General features: G+C 37.7%; 1 protein-coding gene across 6 annotated transcripts in view; it reads right to left on the bottom strand.

Moving 5' to 3' along the window:
- Positions 1-16,119, bottom strand: part of LOC140518089 (leukocyte cell-derived chemotaxin-2-like) — a 42,855-nt gene extending 26,736 nt beyond the window's left edge. Inside the window, exon 1 of one of the 6 annotated variants that reach the window (XM_072629880.1) lies at positions 16,097-16,119. The gene's annotated coding sequence lies outside the window, so the exon portion shown is untranslated. Of the gene's footprint in view, positions 1-4,351; positions 4,435-4,772; positions 4,892-6,525; positions 6,978-7,653; positions 7,678-15,863; positions 15,904-16,096 lie in introns of those variants that run through there. The other 5 variants (XM_072629881.1, XM_072629879.1, XM_072629875.1 and 2 more) reach the window with 5 other exon arrangements.
- Between the last annotated feature and the right edge of the window lie 368 nt (positions 16,120-16,487).

Raw genomic sequence — 16,487 nt, 5'->3', positions numbered from 1 at the left:
GCATGTGATATGATCAGGTTTATACTTAGGAAGATTACTTTAACAGCAGAAAGGAGAATGGATTTGAGTGGGGCAGGAAGAACAACCAGCAGGTTATTGTAATTGTCCATGAGTGAAGGGATAAGAGCCTACATCATGGTGGCGGCAGTGTCAGAAGAGAGAAAGGGCTGTATAAGAGATGGAATAAGATGATAAAACTGACAGACAGGTAGGTCTAGGGAACAGTGTGCATGGGGGAGGGGATGGTGAGGGAGAGTGAGGAGTCAAGAGTGACATTTAGGTCATCAGCCTGGAAGACAGAGATGGGTTTGTTTGAAAGATATTAGTTTGCATATGATAAATTTAAGATATCTACAGGATATGGGATTCAAAGTGTCAATAGATCATTAAAGGTGTGAGACTGGAGGTTAGTAGAAAGATTAGGGCTGATAAGGAGATTTTAGAATTAGCAGCATATTTGTGATAATTGAACTTAGGGGAACTGACAACATCACTAAGTGAAATAAGTAGAAATAGAAGACAGGGAAAAGAGAAGAGGGCTGGGGACAGAGCTGTGGGTCACTGGCAGTTAGCAGGTGTAACCTAGATGAAGATCCCACAAGGGAAACTCAGCTGAGATTGCCCTGAGGTGTCTGTTGGGCAGCCAGGGCTTTTAGGGGTTGGACAGGTGAGTCATAGCTACCAGATACTCATAGAAAAGGTTTGAGTGCATGACTCTAGGGCATTTCTGAGACACTCTTCCCCTGCCCCCACATCCCCCTCACATACCCCACCATTATTTTTAAGTACCTCATGGAAAAATGTTCATGGCCTTTCTGGGTGCACAGGTTTGCTTTCATGGTAAAGGAAAATATAAAAAAAAGGATGGTAGGCATGGCTGGGTTGCAATCTGTGTCACTGAGGGAATATCCAGACTGATGAGATTATTTAATTATTTTGAAAATAGAAAAAAAAAGTGACTAGTGGAATTTATTTGTTTAAGTTACTGATGTATGTGAATGATCTACTCATGTTTGGAAAAAAAATTGGAAGATCATGATAAAAGAGTTTGTCTTGGCATAAGATACGGGATGATGCTATATTATTCCTGTAAACTACTTTCTGGTTATTTCAGTAATTATTATCAACTAGAGAGTCCTTATCCTATTAACTAGGGTCTTTGGGTATATTGAACACTGTTACTGTTTGCTTCTGTATGTTGTACATATTATCTAATTTTTAACCAGCACCAAATTGTTTTATGTTATCTGCCTTGTAGTTTACTTTAAGATCTGGTATTGGTAGGCTGCCCTCCCCCTTCCTTCCTGTAATTTTTTTATTATTACTCTGATTTTTGACCTTTTATTCCTCCATATATTTTCTTTTTTTTCTAGCTCCATAAAGGGATCTTGGTATATTATATTGTCTCGTATATTATATATTCTGCTATTTTTTTAAATGCATTTTTTTCTTTCTAGTCTTCCAGCTGGCTTTTCTTGCTAATATATAGAAATCTTCGGGATTTATATGGATTTCTTTTATATCCAGTTACTTTGCTGTTACTCCATCAATTAAATTTTAGTTGATTTTCTAGGGTTCTAGAAGTAAACTCTTCATATCATCTATAAAAAGGGATCATTTTTGTCTTCTATTTACTTATTCTCCCAATTCCTTTTTCTAGGCTTATTGCTAAAGCTAGCATTTCTAGACGTTCATTAAGTAGTAGTGGTGATTTTGGATATTCTTGATTTATTCCTGATTTCACTGGAAAGTCCTCTAGTTTATTCCCACTATGTTTCCGTTTTAGATATATATACTTGTTACAATGTTAAGGAAATATCCACTTATTTCTATGTTTTGTAGTGTTTTAAAAGATATAGGTGCTGTGATTTGTCAAAAAACTCTGCCTTGATCTGTTGATACAACCATGATTTTTGTTGCTCTTATCAATAATGTGAAAGAGAGACTGAGGAGTAGTTAGATAGATAGGAAGAGAACCAGGAGAGCATATCATCATGAAAATCTAGAGAGGAGAGAATGTCCAGGAGAAAAAGGTGATCCAAAATGCTACAGAGAGGTCAAGAGGGATAAGGATTGAAAGAACAGTTTCAGTTGAGTAATGAGATAGGAAGCCAGATTTCAGAGGGTGAGAGAAGAAAAACTGGAGGCACCTAATGTAGACAGCTTTATCAAGGAACTTCACAAAGAAGGGGCCAGGGAAGAGATATAAACTTTTCGATTCATTTCTTAATTGCTATGTCCCTTGGCATGTGGGGTGTGCGTGCGTGTGTGTGTGTGTGTTCAGGAGTGATATTATTCCACTGTTTCGATGCATTTAAGCAAAATGTAATTTCCCTATTTATTTCTCTTAACTACATCTTGTTTTACTGTTACTATATATGAGATCATGATTGCGACCTCTTATGCTTTTTTTTTTAATTTGCCTGTTGCATAATAGATTCTGCTCCAGTCCCTCATTCTAACTCTGTGTGACTTTTTATGTTATAAGTTTTATGTGTATATGTAGGTGTGTGTAGTTGGCTTGTGTTTTCCAATTCATTTTATACTATTGCATTTTACATATAAATTCATCCCATTAATATTCGTAGTTACGACTAATTGTGAATTTTCATTCGTCATATACTTTATACTTTTTTCTTCTCTTTGCTTCAATCCTTTCTTTGCAAAGAGAAGAAAATGGTAGAAAAGAAATATGATCTATAACTGAAGTGGTCTGTCCCATTGCCTCTCCTCTCTTCTGCTCACCCAAACCTGAATTTTATGTCCTGTGGACTTCTGTTTCTCTATGGTTTGTAGTTTCATGGATATATAAGTTGTCTTCCTCTTTCCCCCATTTCAGTTCAAAGTTCTTTCAATTACATCTAAAAGATGGTAGCCTTTTTTTTTATCAAAAGCTTGTTAACATACATTCTGTCCAGGTTCTAGAGCTTTTCTTTCATCTGTTTTAAGCTGTGAACTTGAATTCCAAATACTGTCAGACAACATCTTCTTAAGCAGCTTTTCACTTACTAAACTTGTCTTTCTCTTCTGAATACTTTGCTTTTGATGAGCAGCAGTTATATAAATACTTTCTGTGCTTTTAATGTCTTTAGCTTCTTGACCAAGACTTCACGTACTCTGTCACTTATTGCTTATGGACCCCAGGAGGAGAGCAGACCTTTCCAACCTTAATAATTATGATTTTAAATTGAGTATAAGACATACTCTGCCATGTACCTCTACTCAAGGAATTAAGTTACTGAAATATGGGGCACCAATGAATTGTTTTATGTAGAGTAATAAAGCAGGAAAACCTGATTCTGTTGCAAATGTACAAAAGAATCTAGCTATTAAATATCTGTAGCTAAATTCTACATAGTGCTTTAAGGTTTGCAAAATGCTTTACATCTATTATCTAATTTAAGTCTCATATCAGTTCTTCACTTATCATCTCTATTTAGCAAATGCTCATAGAGGCAGAGGTAAGTGTGAGGCTCAGATGAGATAATGGCTGTAAAGCACTTTGCAGACCTTAAAATACCATGTAAATATCAGTGGCTGTCATCGTCATCATGGTCTTCCTACAGGCACATGGCCTGAGGTTTAGGGATGATTTTTTTTCATTCCTTGAGCAACTAAACCAGGGATGGGGAACCTACAGCCTGGAGATGCCATGTGGCCCTTGAGCTCCTCAAGAGGAGTTCTTTGACTGAATCCAGATTTCACATAACAAATCCTCTTAATAAAGTATTTGTTCCGTTAAACTTGGACTCAGTCAAAAGACCACACCTAAGGACTTACAAGGTCACATTTTGCCCAGGTTTCCCATCCCTGAACTAGACACTGCATTCCTGTAAAGTTCAAAAAGTGTTAACAAAACAACACGGAGTTATGATGGTAAATGTTTAACAGCTGGGCTCTCTGGAAATAAATAAATAAATGTATGAATAAATGAAACAATATCTAAGGGTATTTTATATATTATATATGTACACTCACACACACAAATATATATATAAACTTTTAGGTTTAATCTGCATTATTAACACTTTGTTAAATCTAGATAATGAACAAAACAATAAATCAAACCATTATTTATACCAATTACCAATTCCTGAGATATAAATGCTCACATTGAAAATACCCCTGCATAGAAGTTAAGTGATTTAGATGGTAGAGGTAACAAGTAAAATGAACTAAAGATCCTAATTCAGGAAAGCCCACTTGACCTCAAAAGAATTACTGAGACTTGGTGAGATGAAATCCATGATGATAAGAGTCTAAGGCAATATTTGAGCCCAGGTATAAGGGAAATGCTAGGTTTATTTATGGAGAGAATATGAATTTCTTCCACAACATGCACAGCACATACCTAATCTGTTCTCCAGTTGGCTGATCTTTATTTCCTTCCTGGTTATACTTCTGACTTGCTAGTCTTTAACATGGTACACTCCCTTTGGTACCTTCATCTTCCCCTTCTCCTACCTTTTGGCTCCCTGTTGTGGTGTCTTCCCCTATCAGAATGTAGGGCCCTTGACATTTGCTTTTGCTTACAGATATATCTCCAATGCTTAGTAAGCAAATAATAAACACTCATTGCCTTTTTTATTTGCCTAACAAAAGGAATAATTCTAAATACAAATAATCATCACTTGAATTCAACAATGGGATTTCAGTAAAAAGAACAGTGTTCAAGGTATATAGAGTAAGTGTCTAATTAAGCCACTGAGTTGAAGCCCTGAAAAAATGACAAAAGGCACCAAAATATTTGAACAAGTGAAAATCTCAATTACCAGTTTGATTGGGGCCTCCTTCTTTGATTGGAGGAGACTAGCTTCCAAAGGTGTTGTGATGGATGGTGGTTATACAGATGTACAGCTGATATTACATCAGTACGGCTTATAATGCGAGTCATTTTTCTCCACTAGTTGGAATGAGTTGGTATTGACCTATCCACACCTATCACATCTTATGACCAGTAGCAAATAACTGAAAGTCCTGGAGGGAGTAGGAAACTAGGACTGGTTCACATGACGACTTAACTTGTGACAATTATTTTATTTGCACTCTGTTCTAATCAATCAGTCTAGGTCACCCAAGAGAAATTAGAAGAACTAGACTTACAAGAAAAGGAGGTGACATGTAGGGCATTAGAATAAGGCAATGTAGTATAATGGAATGATTATCAAAGGATCATAGAATTCAAAGCCAAAAGGGACCTTGTATATCACGAACTCTTAAGATACATTGTATCCTGGACAACATGGTAGACTTTCAGTGAGGAAAACCTAGAGGTCACATTTGCTTGGTGGGTATAACTGGGCAACTGTGCTTAACTACTTCAAACATCCATTTCTAGTCTATAAAATGGGAATCATATTTCCAGTGCCTACTTTAAAGGGTTGTGTCAATTTTTTTTAAATTTAGATTAAGGGAAAACTAGGTGGCACTGTGAATACAGCATTGACCCTGAAGTGAGGAGAACCTAAGTTCAAATCAGGTCTCAGACACTTACTAACTGTGTCACCCTGGACAAGTCACTTAATCCCAATTGCCTCAAAAAAAATAGATTAGACTGGTGACTATATTGGTATAGGGAACACCTGGAAAGAAAACTACCTTTACCCATGTGATTTCAAACTTGAGCAGCAACTTAGAGTCTTGGGTACCTAGAGCACTGATATGTTAAGTGACTTGCCTGCAGCCTTAGACAAGACTTAAACTCATGTCTTTCCGATCCCAAAATTTTATCATTATGTTATGAAGATTAAAGGAGATCAGGCATGTAAAGAATTTTGCAAGCTGTAGAATGATATAAAACTCTCTGCTATCATTTTTTATCATCTTACCCAAGTGCTTTACTTTGTAGAAGAAGAAATTGAGGGAAGAAAATGGAAAAGGAAACAGTTAATAGAGGATGAATATAAACACAATGATCTTGTAAGAAGAATGGCAGGAGGTGAAGAGACTTTCTCAAGGTCACACAAATAGAAGAGAGTTGAGATTTGAATTCCGATCTTTAAAGTTCATTTACATAAATCACTTAACCTACCAGGTTCAGTTTCCTGCTCTGTAAAATCATGGAGATGGATTAGGGGGCTGAATTAGATGATCTCTAAAGTCCATTTCCATTCTAAGATTCTATGACTTATGTGAATAAGAAAGTTGCAAGACTTTATGGGTATGGCAAACTGTCCTATGGAGCCTATGAAATAGAGAGCTGCCATTTCTTTAGGAGCCTTCCACGTTGCCGCTGGAGGCTAACACAATGTACTAATGTACTAATGTAAAGAGAATGCTTGGTTGATGATCTCAGTTCGCTCCTCCTCTGTCCCTTTGGATTTGGTCTTTCCAGATAATTCTTGATGTTTTGGATTGCACACATTCTATTTTGTGAACTCCTACAAAGCCAAAGCTAAAACAAACCATAAAAATCCCCTACTCTAGTATTTAGATATAAAGAAACAAATCTGAGAGGTTAAGCATCTTTTCTAATATCTTCTGTTCCAAGAACAGTGTAGTTTCTACTATATTAAATTTTCTTACCAGTAGGAATATCCTTGGGATCACAGGAACTTCCCCAGTTCTCAGTTCAAAATTCTTCCTGGTACCGAATCAAAAGAGGAGAGTTCCTCTGAGTGAGGCTGATAATACTAGGGAGATCCTCCTGCAGACCTTGATATATATTTGCGTTCAGGTAAGGTTGACTCTATTGTACACATTCTTTGAGATGTGTGGATATTGGGTGGCTTACAGATGTTAGATTCTATCTTCCACAAGTGATAGACAGAACAAAGGGAAAACAATTACACCGAAAGATGAGGGAATTAGGTCAGACCCCAAATATCCTAGTGCTAGCTGTCCTAACTTCTGCACAACTCAGAGTTGTTAGACACCAGAATGTAAGGAAGGAATGTTCTTTTAAAAATCAAAATAAAAGTTTTTAGTTGTTGAAACTAGTTTAGATAAAGTCTGTCTAAAGATCAGTCAGGGTTCCTGACAGCATGCAAGCGTGCATGTAGCCCTGGTTAATAAACAGGCTATTCATTTACTGTCAGTAAATATAGATAGAGCCTCAGTAAGCATTTTTTTCACATTCATTCTCACAGTTCAAAGTTATCTCAGTGAATTTTTCAAAAGCTAGTTCAAGGTTGCCTAGGAAAACAAAGACCAAAGAGTGCTCTCTGTCCATGGTAAACAGGTGCTTGATAGAGTGAGTTTTGTAATATCACTATACACAGACCAGATTAGAACAAGTACCTGAAAATACAACAGTAAATCACAAAGAAATTCCCCGAACACATGTATTATCGGCACCATCATCCCACTAACCGAATACGCACCAGCTAGATTTCTTATATGAGTGATAGCTAACCCTTCACTGTGCAAAAAAGGATCCTCACTGCTCATAATGAACCACCACTAACCACTAGCATATCTCTCATGAAATCTTAAATGTTTTAGTGTAGATTACCCAGACTTTTGCAAAACCTCCTAATCCATCCTTGCTAATGTGATAATCTTAAAGCAGAGGTCTAAGTACATCCCTCCTCAAATTCCCAACATCCCCTTAGCTCAAAAGGCTCTAGGCAGCTCCCTATATTTTTTCTAAAAGAAAAGAAAAACAACTTAAGTCTAGCATTTAAAGCCCTCTCCATTTTGGATACCACCTACCTCTCCCAACTTACTCCCTCATTCAGCTCACCCTGTGCCTAGGTGGAATGTTATGTTAATTACAATTCCCCTCCCTCCCATAGGCCTCAAGTCCCTTTTGTTAATTTTCTAATGAGGTACTAGTTCTCAAGGGTTGTGATGCCCTTTGACTCTGAAAAGTGCATAAATGCTCTGAGGTGAGGTTTTCCTTTCGTGCTTACTCATTGGAAGTGTTTGTTTGGCCAGATAAGACACTCTGTAGCAGTTAGAGAGTCCCGCCCTGCCACTCCTTTGAAAACCCATGTGGTGGTGCTGAAATGGTCAGACAGTTGGAAGCTCCTGTCCATTATTTTCCCTTTGTATTTTCTTCCCCTAACTAAGTGAATGATACATGTGCTTGACTGAAAGTTGCCTTTCCTTTTAGAAAAGCAGTGTATGGCGGGGTCCTTGATTTTACATTATCCTCTCCATCATCACATGCAAACAACACCCAGGACATGTTTAATTAAGCATGTCATGGGTGACATACATGCCACACAGCATGCATGACATGGATAATATATTCATGGCACATGCATGAATAAAACAAATGGCATGAATATGCATGATATGAATAACACAGGTATGACTAGAATAACACACAACTAACACACGACATGAATAACACAAACCAGCATGGATGGCATGAATAACACGTGTATGACAAAACAACACACATGAATAACATGAACAGCACACGTATGGCAAGATACATGTATAAATGACACATGTATAAATAATGGACAACATGGGCAATACACATGTCATCAACAACATAAATAACACATGACTATGAATAACAACATGCGTGAATAATAACATGAGCAAAACAGAACATATGTATGACAAAATAACATGAATAAAGTACAAACCTATGTAGGGCATGAATAACATGAAGAACACATGTATAAGAACACAAATAACACACAGGAAAATCACAAATAACACAGAACACATGTATGACATGAATATATGGATAACACATATGCCTCAACAACACAAATAGCACCTGAATGACATAAATAACATGACATGCATGGAACACGACCTACATGAATAACATGAATAAAATAGAACACATGTTTGACATGATTGAAATGAATGACACATGTATGACAGGAAATAACACATTCTCTCTCTTCTTCTCTCTCTCTTTCTCTCTCTCCTCCCTCTCTCCCTCCTTTCCTCTTTCACCTCCAAAATAATTTGTGCTACTTTTTAAAGAAAATTTTTAACTAAATTGCCTATATATAGCAGAAAGTAAGTTACTTCTTTGTGGGCAGAATGATTTCCTTCTTTTTGTATTTGTGTTTCCTAGTACCTACCTAGAAACTTAGCAATTGAACCAAAATCTCTCTCAGACTAACTAAAGTTTAGTGCTCTTGTAGCTACATGAGGCTTTTTGGTAAGCTGTGATCACTCTAAAAAATTATCACAGGATAAACCTAGCCCCAAGAATGTCTCACTTGCTGCTAAGAATAAAACCATTATTATTGAGACCACCTAGACAGTCTCTATCTGGACCTATAAGTTCCCTCAAACTGAGGACCATTACTCTTTGACTTTCTGTTGAAAAGGAAGAAGGCAGCAAGGTATTTAAACATATTATTGAATACTGATACACAGAACCAAATAGTTTGGAGAGAGGAGTAGTGAAGGGACTTGATCCTTCCAGTTTGGTATGGGGAAGTGATGATTATTCTTGCAACACTTTTACAAACTGAACCCAAAGCAAATAATTATTTGGTTTTTCTTTTCTGTGGGAGAGAGTTCAAAGACAAAGAGTGGAAGAAAACAAGACTTAAACTGAATAAAGAGAAGGAAATTGTGAAAGTAACTGGAAGGTGTTTAGACTTGTGAAAAAGGCCAGAGATTAAAATTTAGGGAGAAGAAATATGGGAAAAATAGGAGAGAGACTTAGGAAACTATGAAACATTAAAATCTCTAGGTCCTCATTCTACTTCAAGGATCTGTGAGGCATTTCAGGAGAAGAAGGAAGGGAGAGAAGACCAGGGCTTAAGCTGAGGAAGGGGCCAAAGAAAATATGAAGTCATTTTTAAAGGATTGAGAAAGAAGAAGGGCAGATATTGAATCTGAGGGAGGGAATGAATATTCAAGAGAACTTAAGAAGAGTTTGAGGTGAAGAAAACAAAGAACTCATTACTAAAGGGAGATTAAATCTGTAGGAGGCAAGGGTTAAAAAGGACCAAAGGAAATTCAACAGGAGGGGAGAATAAAAGGTAGTTGGCAAGGCAAGGTAAATAAATATACGGGGTGTATCCCACACTCCAATTCCAATTAATGTAATTTTTAAAAATGCTCTAATCTTCATCAGGTGAAAATTCCTCTTTCATTGAATTAGAGACCCAATTAATCAGTGGTTTAAAATATGTGTGACCAGTTAATAAAAGGTAAGTGCCAGAGAGAAATACGTTAAGCTACTGGATGAAAATACAAAATGTATTAGAATTGTTTAGGAAAAAAATAGACACACTTCTGGACTTCAGAATGTCAAGGGGAGGGTGAATAGCAGGACAGGATTTAAGTTTGGGGAGCAAACCAGAAGCGATTGCTAGAATGCTTTTTCCAAACTCAATTTTTTTTTTTAAATCTAAGCCTAGTGATGTATCTAATTCTTTCCACCAATCCCAATACCTTTCAACTTTCATCATTTGATTTCATCCAGGGGCTAGCAGCACTTCACTCCTTTCCACTTGATTAACTAGGTTGTTCACACTTAGTTTATGCTTTTGATTTATTTCTGATGCTACAAAAATATGGGGCATAGAATATCTTGTTTCAGGGTAATGATGGGGGATATAAAAGATGTATGAGCCATACTTCAACACTTTTTTCTCTTATACTCTCCCCCAACAAGATATTCCACACCTTGGTGCCTTTATCAGGTGAGAATGTTCCTTTAACTTAATTATAGGATCAGTCAATTAAACAAGTGATGTCACTTGATAAAGTTATCATTGCATAGGGCATGTTAATTTCATTAATTGAGGTTGTAATGTAAGAGACATATTCCCTTACATAAAGAAATTGTTGAAAACAAATTGGTGAGAAAAAAATTGGTTAGAGAAAAAACAGGAAATAGAAAGGAAATAGAAGTGAGCTGCAAAGTAGTTGAGACAAAGGAAAGGAAATTGGGTGTGGCTAGCAAAATAAGAGATAATAAAAGATTGCAAAGGTCTTAATGGAGGTTCTTAGGAGGTGAGTTACATAAACAGCAGTAATAGTTAAAAAAAAACAAAACAAGGTCGAAGATCTCAATAGGGAAAACAGAAAGAATTTCATAATGACATAAAGTTTTGAAAATTATCTTTGTCCCAAGTGCAGACAAGTGTCTCTTCTAGAAGAGATGGCTGAAGTGAGGCTCCAATGAAGAGTTAGAGGAAGGGAAAGGAGGTGCTAGATAAAGGGGAAACTTATCCTTATGTGGAAGAATGTCACACAGGAGGAAGGAAAGGAAAAGAAAACTGTATACTTGGAGTTATAAAAACAGATTTAAGGCTCTTCTATTGGAAACTATTGGTTCTATTGGAAGCAGTTGCTTATCTTTCAAGAAATGATCAAATAAAGCCAGAGAAACTGATGTATCAGGTTAAAGATCATCCAGTAAGAGTCAAGAACCGGCAAAGGCTCATGATAGGTGGTGACCTCTTATTCAGAGACACTGAGGCAGACATTTATTGACAACAGTGGGGAGTTCTGTTGTCTTTCTTTGACATATCTCTAAGATGTAACAGAGAACTTCCAAAGATTTGTGAAAATGGATAATTACTCCCTACTCCTGGTGATCATGTGGGCACAGATGGCATAGTCAGAAGAAGCCCAGACAGTATCAACAAGAATTTGAAGGCTGTGTGAGTACACTGGTTGCATTTTCTTCATTGCTACCTAATAAAGGCAAGGGATACTGAAGACAAAATTGATTTGGAAAATTAAAAGTTGGGTAGGAATATGGTATCTGACAATGGGGATTTGGATTTCGGACCATAGCATAAGATAAAAAAAAATATTACAATTCATGTAACTGGCAAGATGTTGTAATAGTTGCTTTTTTTTCAACTTGCAGCAAGCCAAAAACCTCAGAAAAAAGTACTGTGCATGAGGCATAGGATAATGATAGCTGAAACCGAGAGACAATAAGATAGCATTCCCTCTTAACAGCCTCACCTCCATTGTGGCAGCATGGTATTAGTGAATACAATTGGATTTGGAATTCAAGCCACTGGTAGTTGAATGAAGACCTGGATTCAGATCTTGCCTCAGACACTTACTACAAGTATTACCCTGGACAATTCATTTAACCTCTTGAGCTTCAGTTTCCTTTTCTGTAAAATGATCAGGCTGGACTTGGTGTTCTCTCAGGTGCTTTCCAGCCCTAAATCTGTGATCTTCTGATCCCTCAGTGTACTCCCTGCAGCACAAGCAAACTCACAGTCTTAAGGATCCCTCATGGTACCGATTCAGCCTAAGTCCTTATGGTCCACTTATTTTGCCCAGCAGTCTGAAGGAAAGGGAAAGTAATTCAGGGAAAAGGAGTAGAGAATGAGGACCGGGCTTGGCACCACAGACTAAAGGTGAAAGAACATTAATATTTACGAGAAAGGGAATTGGAAAACCAGCTAAGGTCAGCGCTCTACGTTCAGAGTTTATTCAGCAAAGGAATTGAATTCAGCCCACCCCTGTAAATCTCCATCCAGATAGATGAGGATGCTCAACAACCCAGCTTGAGCAGGGTCTGTATAGCAGTAAAAGGATAGGGAATCAAGGAGTGAGAAAAGAACTGAGACTTGAATGAATAAGAAACTAAAAGACTGAAAGTTCAAGAGAGAAAGCCTGAATAAAAACCTAGCTTCCAGACAAATAAATGCTTGTCATAAAAAACAAAAAATGGGTAAAATTTCAAGAAGAAATATAACTTTAACTTTAATAACTTTAATATTAGACACTGAAGGAATGAACCAAAATTGATGAAAGAGAGAATACTGTAGACTTCCCAGAAATCATGGAAAATCAACAAGAATCTCCAGAATGGAATTCATTCTCTCTCTTTCTTCACTGATTCCAGTACCTGGTTCACAGTCTTCCCCTTTAATCTGAACCCATCCCCTTATAAGTTTAACATACCCACTGATATGCCTTTAAACACTTTTGCCGTCTCAGTTTCTCAATATAAAGTACTCCTATAACCTCTTCCTCCACTTTATCTCAGTTACATGCAGGGAGAGTCAGGCACATACTTGACCTTAATGTCACCCACTTTTGAAGTTCCTTTATTTAACCATAATCACTCAACATTTCATTTTTCTCTGTGATGTACTTTGGCTAAAGTTTTTCTTTGTCTTCACTGTGGCTTTCAATTTCTCTGCCTTTCATTAAGTTTCCAAATGATAAACCCTCTTCTAGCTACATACTCCTCAATTCTCAATCTCAAGCCTTTAGTTAACCACTTCAGCTTTACACTATTTGCCACTCTTGAATCTTTTATTTCCTTGACCTAACATTCCTCAACCCTTGCCAAACCCCTTTCCCGGACTACTCTCACTATCTAGTCTTCTCTACATGCTACTGAATGAAATTGGAGAAAGTCATGCAACTATACTTAAAATTTATGTTATTGTTGCTAGTAAAATTCAACAAAGGTAAATTGAAGTACATTTTTTTGAACAAGATATTATTTTATTAACAAGGGTGTTACCTGACAATAAAAGGGTCAGTAGCTTGCCTCCATTTATGCCAAAAGACTTAGAATTGAAGATCCAACTCATTTTTATGAGCAGGGAACAAAGAACAGAACAGAAATAATATCATCGGTTATGAGAATGACAGTATCATGGAGGTAAAAAATCATGATTAGTTACGTTAAGGAAAAGGGCTCACACACACACACACACACACACACACACATGCACATGAGACTTGGCCCATTCTACCCTTCCACTTTAGAGGAATACTTTTTATGAATTTATGGGACACAACTATATCCTGAGGTCATGGACAGCGGATAGAAGCAGCAGACTCACACATGCCTGGAAATGAGATAAGATCACTTTTTTAATTTGCAAGGATGAGGCTAAAATGGAACTTCAGCTCACTCACCCTGAAGTATAGCACACACATGTCATGGAGTTTCTCAAGAGCTGAAGTTATGAGGGAGAACAAGCTTCCTTGGCACAAAGTGATTTGCAGGTGGTGCTGAGATAAGCAGAATTAGAATGCTTTATGAGAGTACTGAATTTCTAAATTTGGCCCAGTTATTCTTTAAGTAACAGTGATTGTGGGGAAAGCTTAAACCCTTGCATCCAACTTGAGAGAGGAAGATTGAACATTTGAATTCCCGAGCATCCTCACTCAGAGACAGAAGAGATTTAGGCTCGTTACATAGAATACAGAATATGGTTATAGAATATGATCATTGATAGAATGAAATATAATATAAAATATAAGAACAATATTTAATTATCATGGTTATCTAATATCAACTGGGCCCTTAATGTAGCAAGGCAACTCCTTTCTAGTCCATTCTTTACTCAGTCCTTTCTGCAGGTGTTCCAAGCTTTCTCTTATCCCTCTCCCTTCTTATCTTGCCTTAGTGCCTCACCTCATACTTAACCACTAAAATCAAGATCATCCATTGCTATTCACTCTCTTATTGCCTTCATTTTGTTTTGCAATGTCTTGATGTTAGCCTTCTATTATGTCCTCCTTTACTCTAGTTTCTGAAAAAAAAAAAGGTAGCCCTCCTCTTCATTAAAGCCAGTCCTTGTACAGGTACACTTGATCCCATCTTCTCCAGTAGATTAACACCAGAAGCATTCTCTAAATTGTAGTCTGATGTATGGGTTTAGGGCCCGTACTTGGCGGAGCAAACTGTGAGCAATGACTGAGGCGGGAGATCGAGATGGTGAACAACTCCCATTTATTCCAGCTAGCTCATGCATTTTTATGGTCTCAATTATGTAAGCAGCTCGAACAAATTTTATGCCAGTTTAAGCAAGTTTTTACTACTACTTTCCAGGAAGTATCTTCTGGTAAACAGGGGCGGAACCCTTCCTCCCAGCACCATCTTGTTCATGCCTTACCAGTCTCCCCTCAGTTTACCTGAGCCACGACTAGTGAACACCATCCAAGAGGGCTGGGGGTTGGCAATTCCCTTACAATTCCCCCTTTTCGTTTTGATACATCCTTTCCTTAAGGACGAAGATATTTTGCTTGCTGGAAAGTAGAGCATCTCTTAAACTTTGCAATGCACATTTGATACACATGGGTACAAGCATTAAGCCCAAAAACATCATTATGACACCCATCAGTAACAGCGTAAACCAATTTTCAATCTTTCCCCATGGATCAATGTGCTTAAAGAAGTTAGCTAATTTTGAAGCTGTTTGTTCAGGTATGAAATCTGTGTCTGCTTCCTCATCAATTTCTTCTGCCAATTTTGTCAATTGCTGAATTTCTAAGGTGATATTGGCTGCAACCAATCCATGTAATTGTGCCCTAATTGTTTCCCATTGCATTTGTGACTCATATTTTTTCTTTGTCAGACAAAATGTATTATACCTATAATCACATTGTAATTTGTTTTGCAGCCATATCATGGCTACTTCTTTAAATGACACAGTCCTTTTTTTCTCTAACTGCTTTAACTTTTTGCTTAACTTTGAAAGCTCAGTCTCCAAATTATTAATTTTTTCTCTCTCTTTCCACTCTGTTAGTTCCTTCTGTAAATTTGGATATATTCTTTCTGGGATATGCTCTCTTGAACTCTCTGAGGAACTTGAAGGAGTTGTCTGTGTGGATACTGCAAATTGCCTTACTTGTTTGTCACAGCTTCCTTCTTCTGCCTGAAACGAACATTTTATAATATTGTACAGAAAGAAGGTGGATGGTGACAAAACTCCTGGTTTTTCCAATCCAAATGCGGTTAGCTGCTCTCCTACTATTTGCCAAGTATGTGTAGATACTGGCGGTCTGTCCTTCACCCAGGGGCACACTTCCTCAACCTGTTCCAAAAATCGCCTAATCACTTTTAACTGCAATGTAACTCCTTGGCTTTTAGCTTTCTTGTATATAAGATTTGTATAAGCCTTCTTGTCTAGTTTTTCTGCTGATGTTGTTAACCCCATTGTGCTAAGGACCTAGCTCACTGCCTATTTATGTATAAGCAGGTTACTCACAGTTTGTGGTTTTCTTCTTTTCCTCTCCCAGGTAGCTGAGCGCACGTCGTCCCACCTGTACTGCAGGGCACCGTCCAAGGAATGCAGGCTACGTCTTTTCTATGAGCTTATGCTTTTGACCCTGCACTGCCACTCCTAGGGCTGTTCTCTGGACCTTGGCTTCTGGCTCCACTTTGGGAAGCCAATTGTATGGGTTTAGGGCCCGTACCCCCCGACCAACAGGTCTTACTCACCAGCAGTGCCCGTCGGTCTTGGAGGTCTTGGAGGAGCGATCTGTGAGCAATGAATGAGGCGGGAAATCGAGATGGTGAACAACTCCCATTTATTCCAGCTAGCTCATGAACTTTTATAGCCTCAATTACTTAAGCAGCTCGAACAAGTTATGCCAGTTTAAGTAAGTTTTTACTCTTACTTTCCAGGAAGTATCTTCTGGTAAACGGGTGGAACCCTTCCTCCCAGCACCATCTTGCTCATGTCTTACCAGTCTACCCTCAGTTTACCTGAGCCATGACTAGTGAACGCCACCCAAGAGGTCTGGGGGTTGGCAATTCCAGTCTGACATCACCAATTGCCTTTTGGATATTTCACATTGGGTGTTCTTCAGGCATTTTAAACATCATTTCC

This window comes from Notamacropus eugenii, chromosome 1 (genome assembly GCF_028372415.1).
Source record: "Notamacropus eugenii isolate mMacEug1 chromosome 1, mMacEug1.pri_v2, whole genome shotgun sequence".
Lineage (NCBI taxonomy): Eukaryota > Metazoa > Chordata > Mammalia > Diprotodontia > Macropodidae > Notamacropus > Notamacropus eugenii.
Note: the sequence above shows the minus strand (reverse complement) of the source record. Positions and strands in the feature narration are given on the sequence as shown.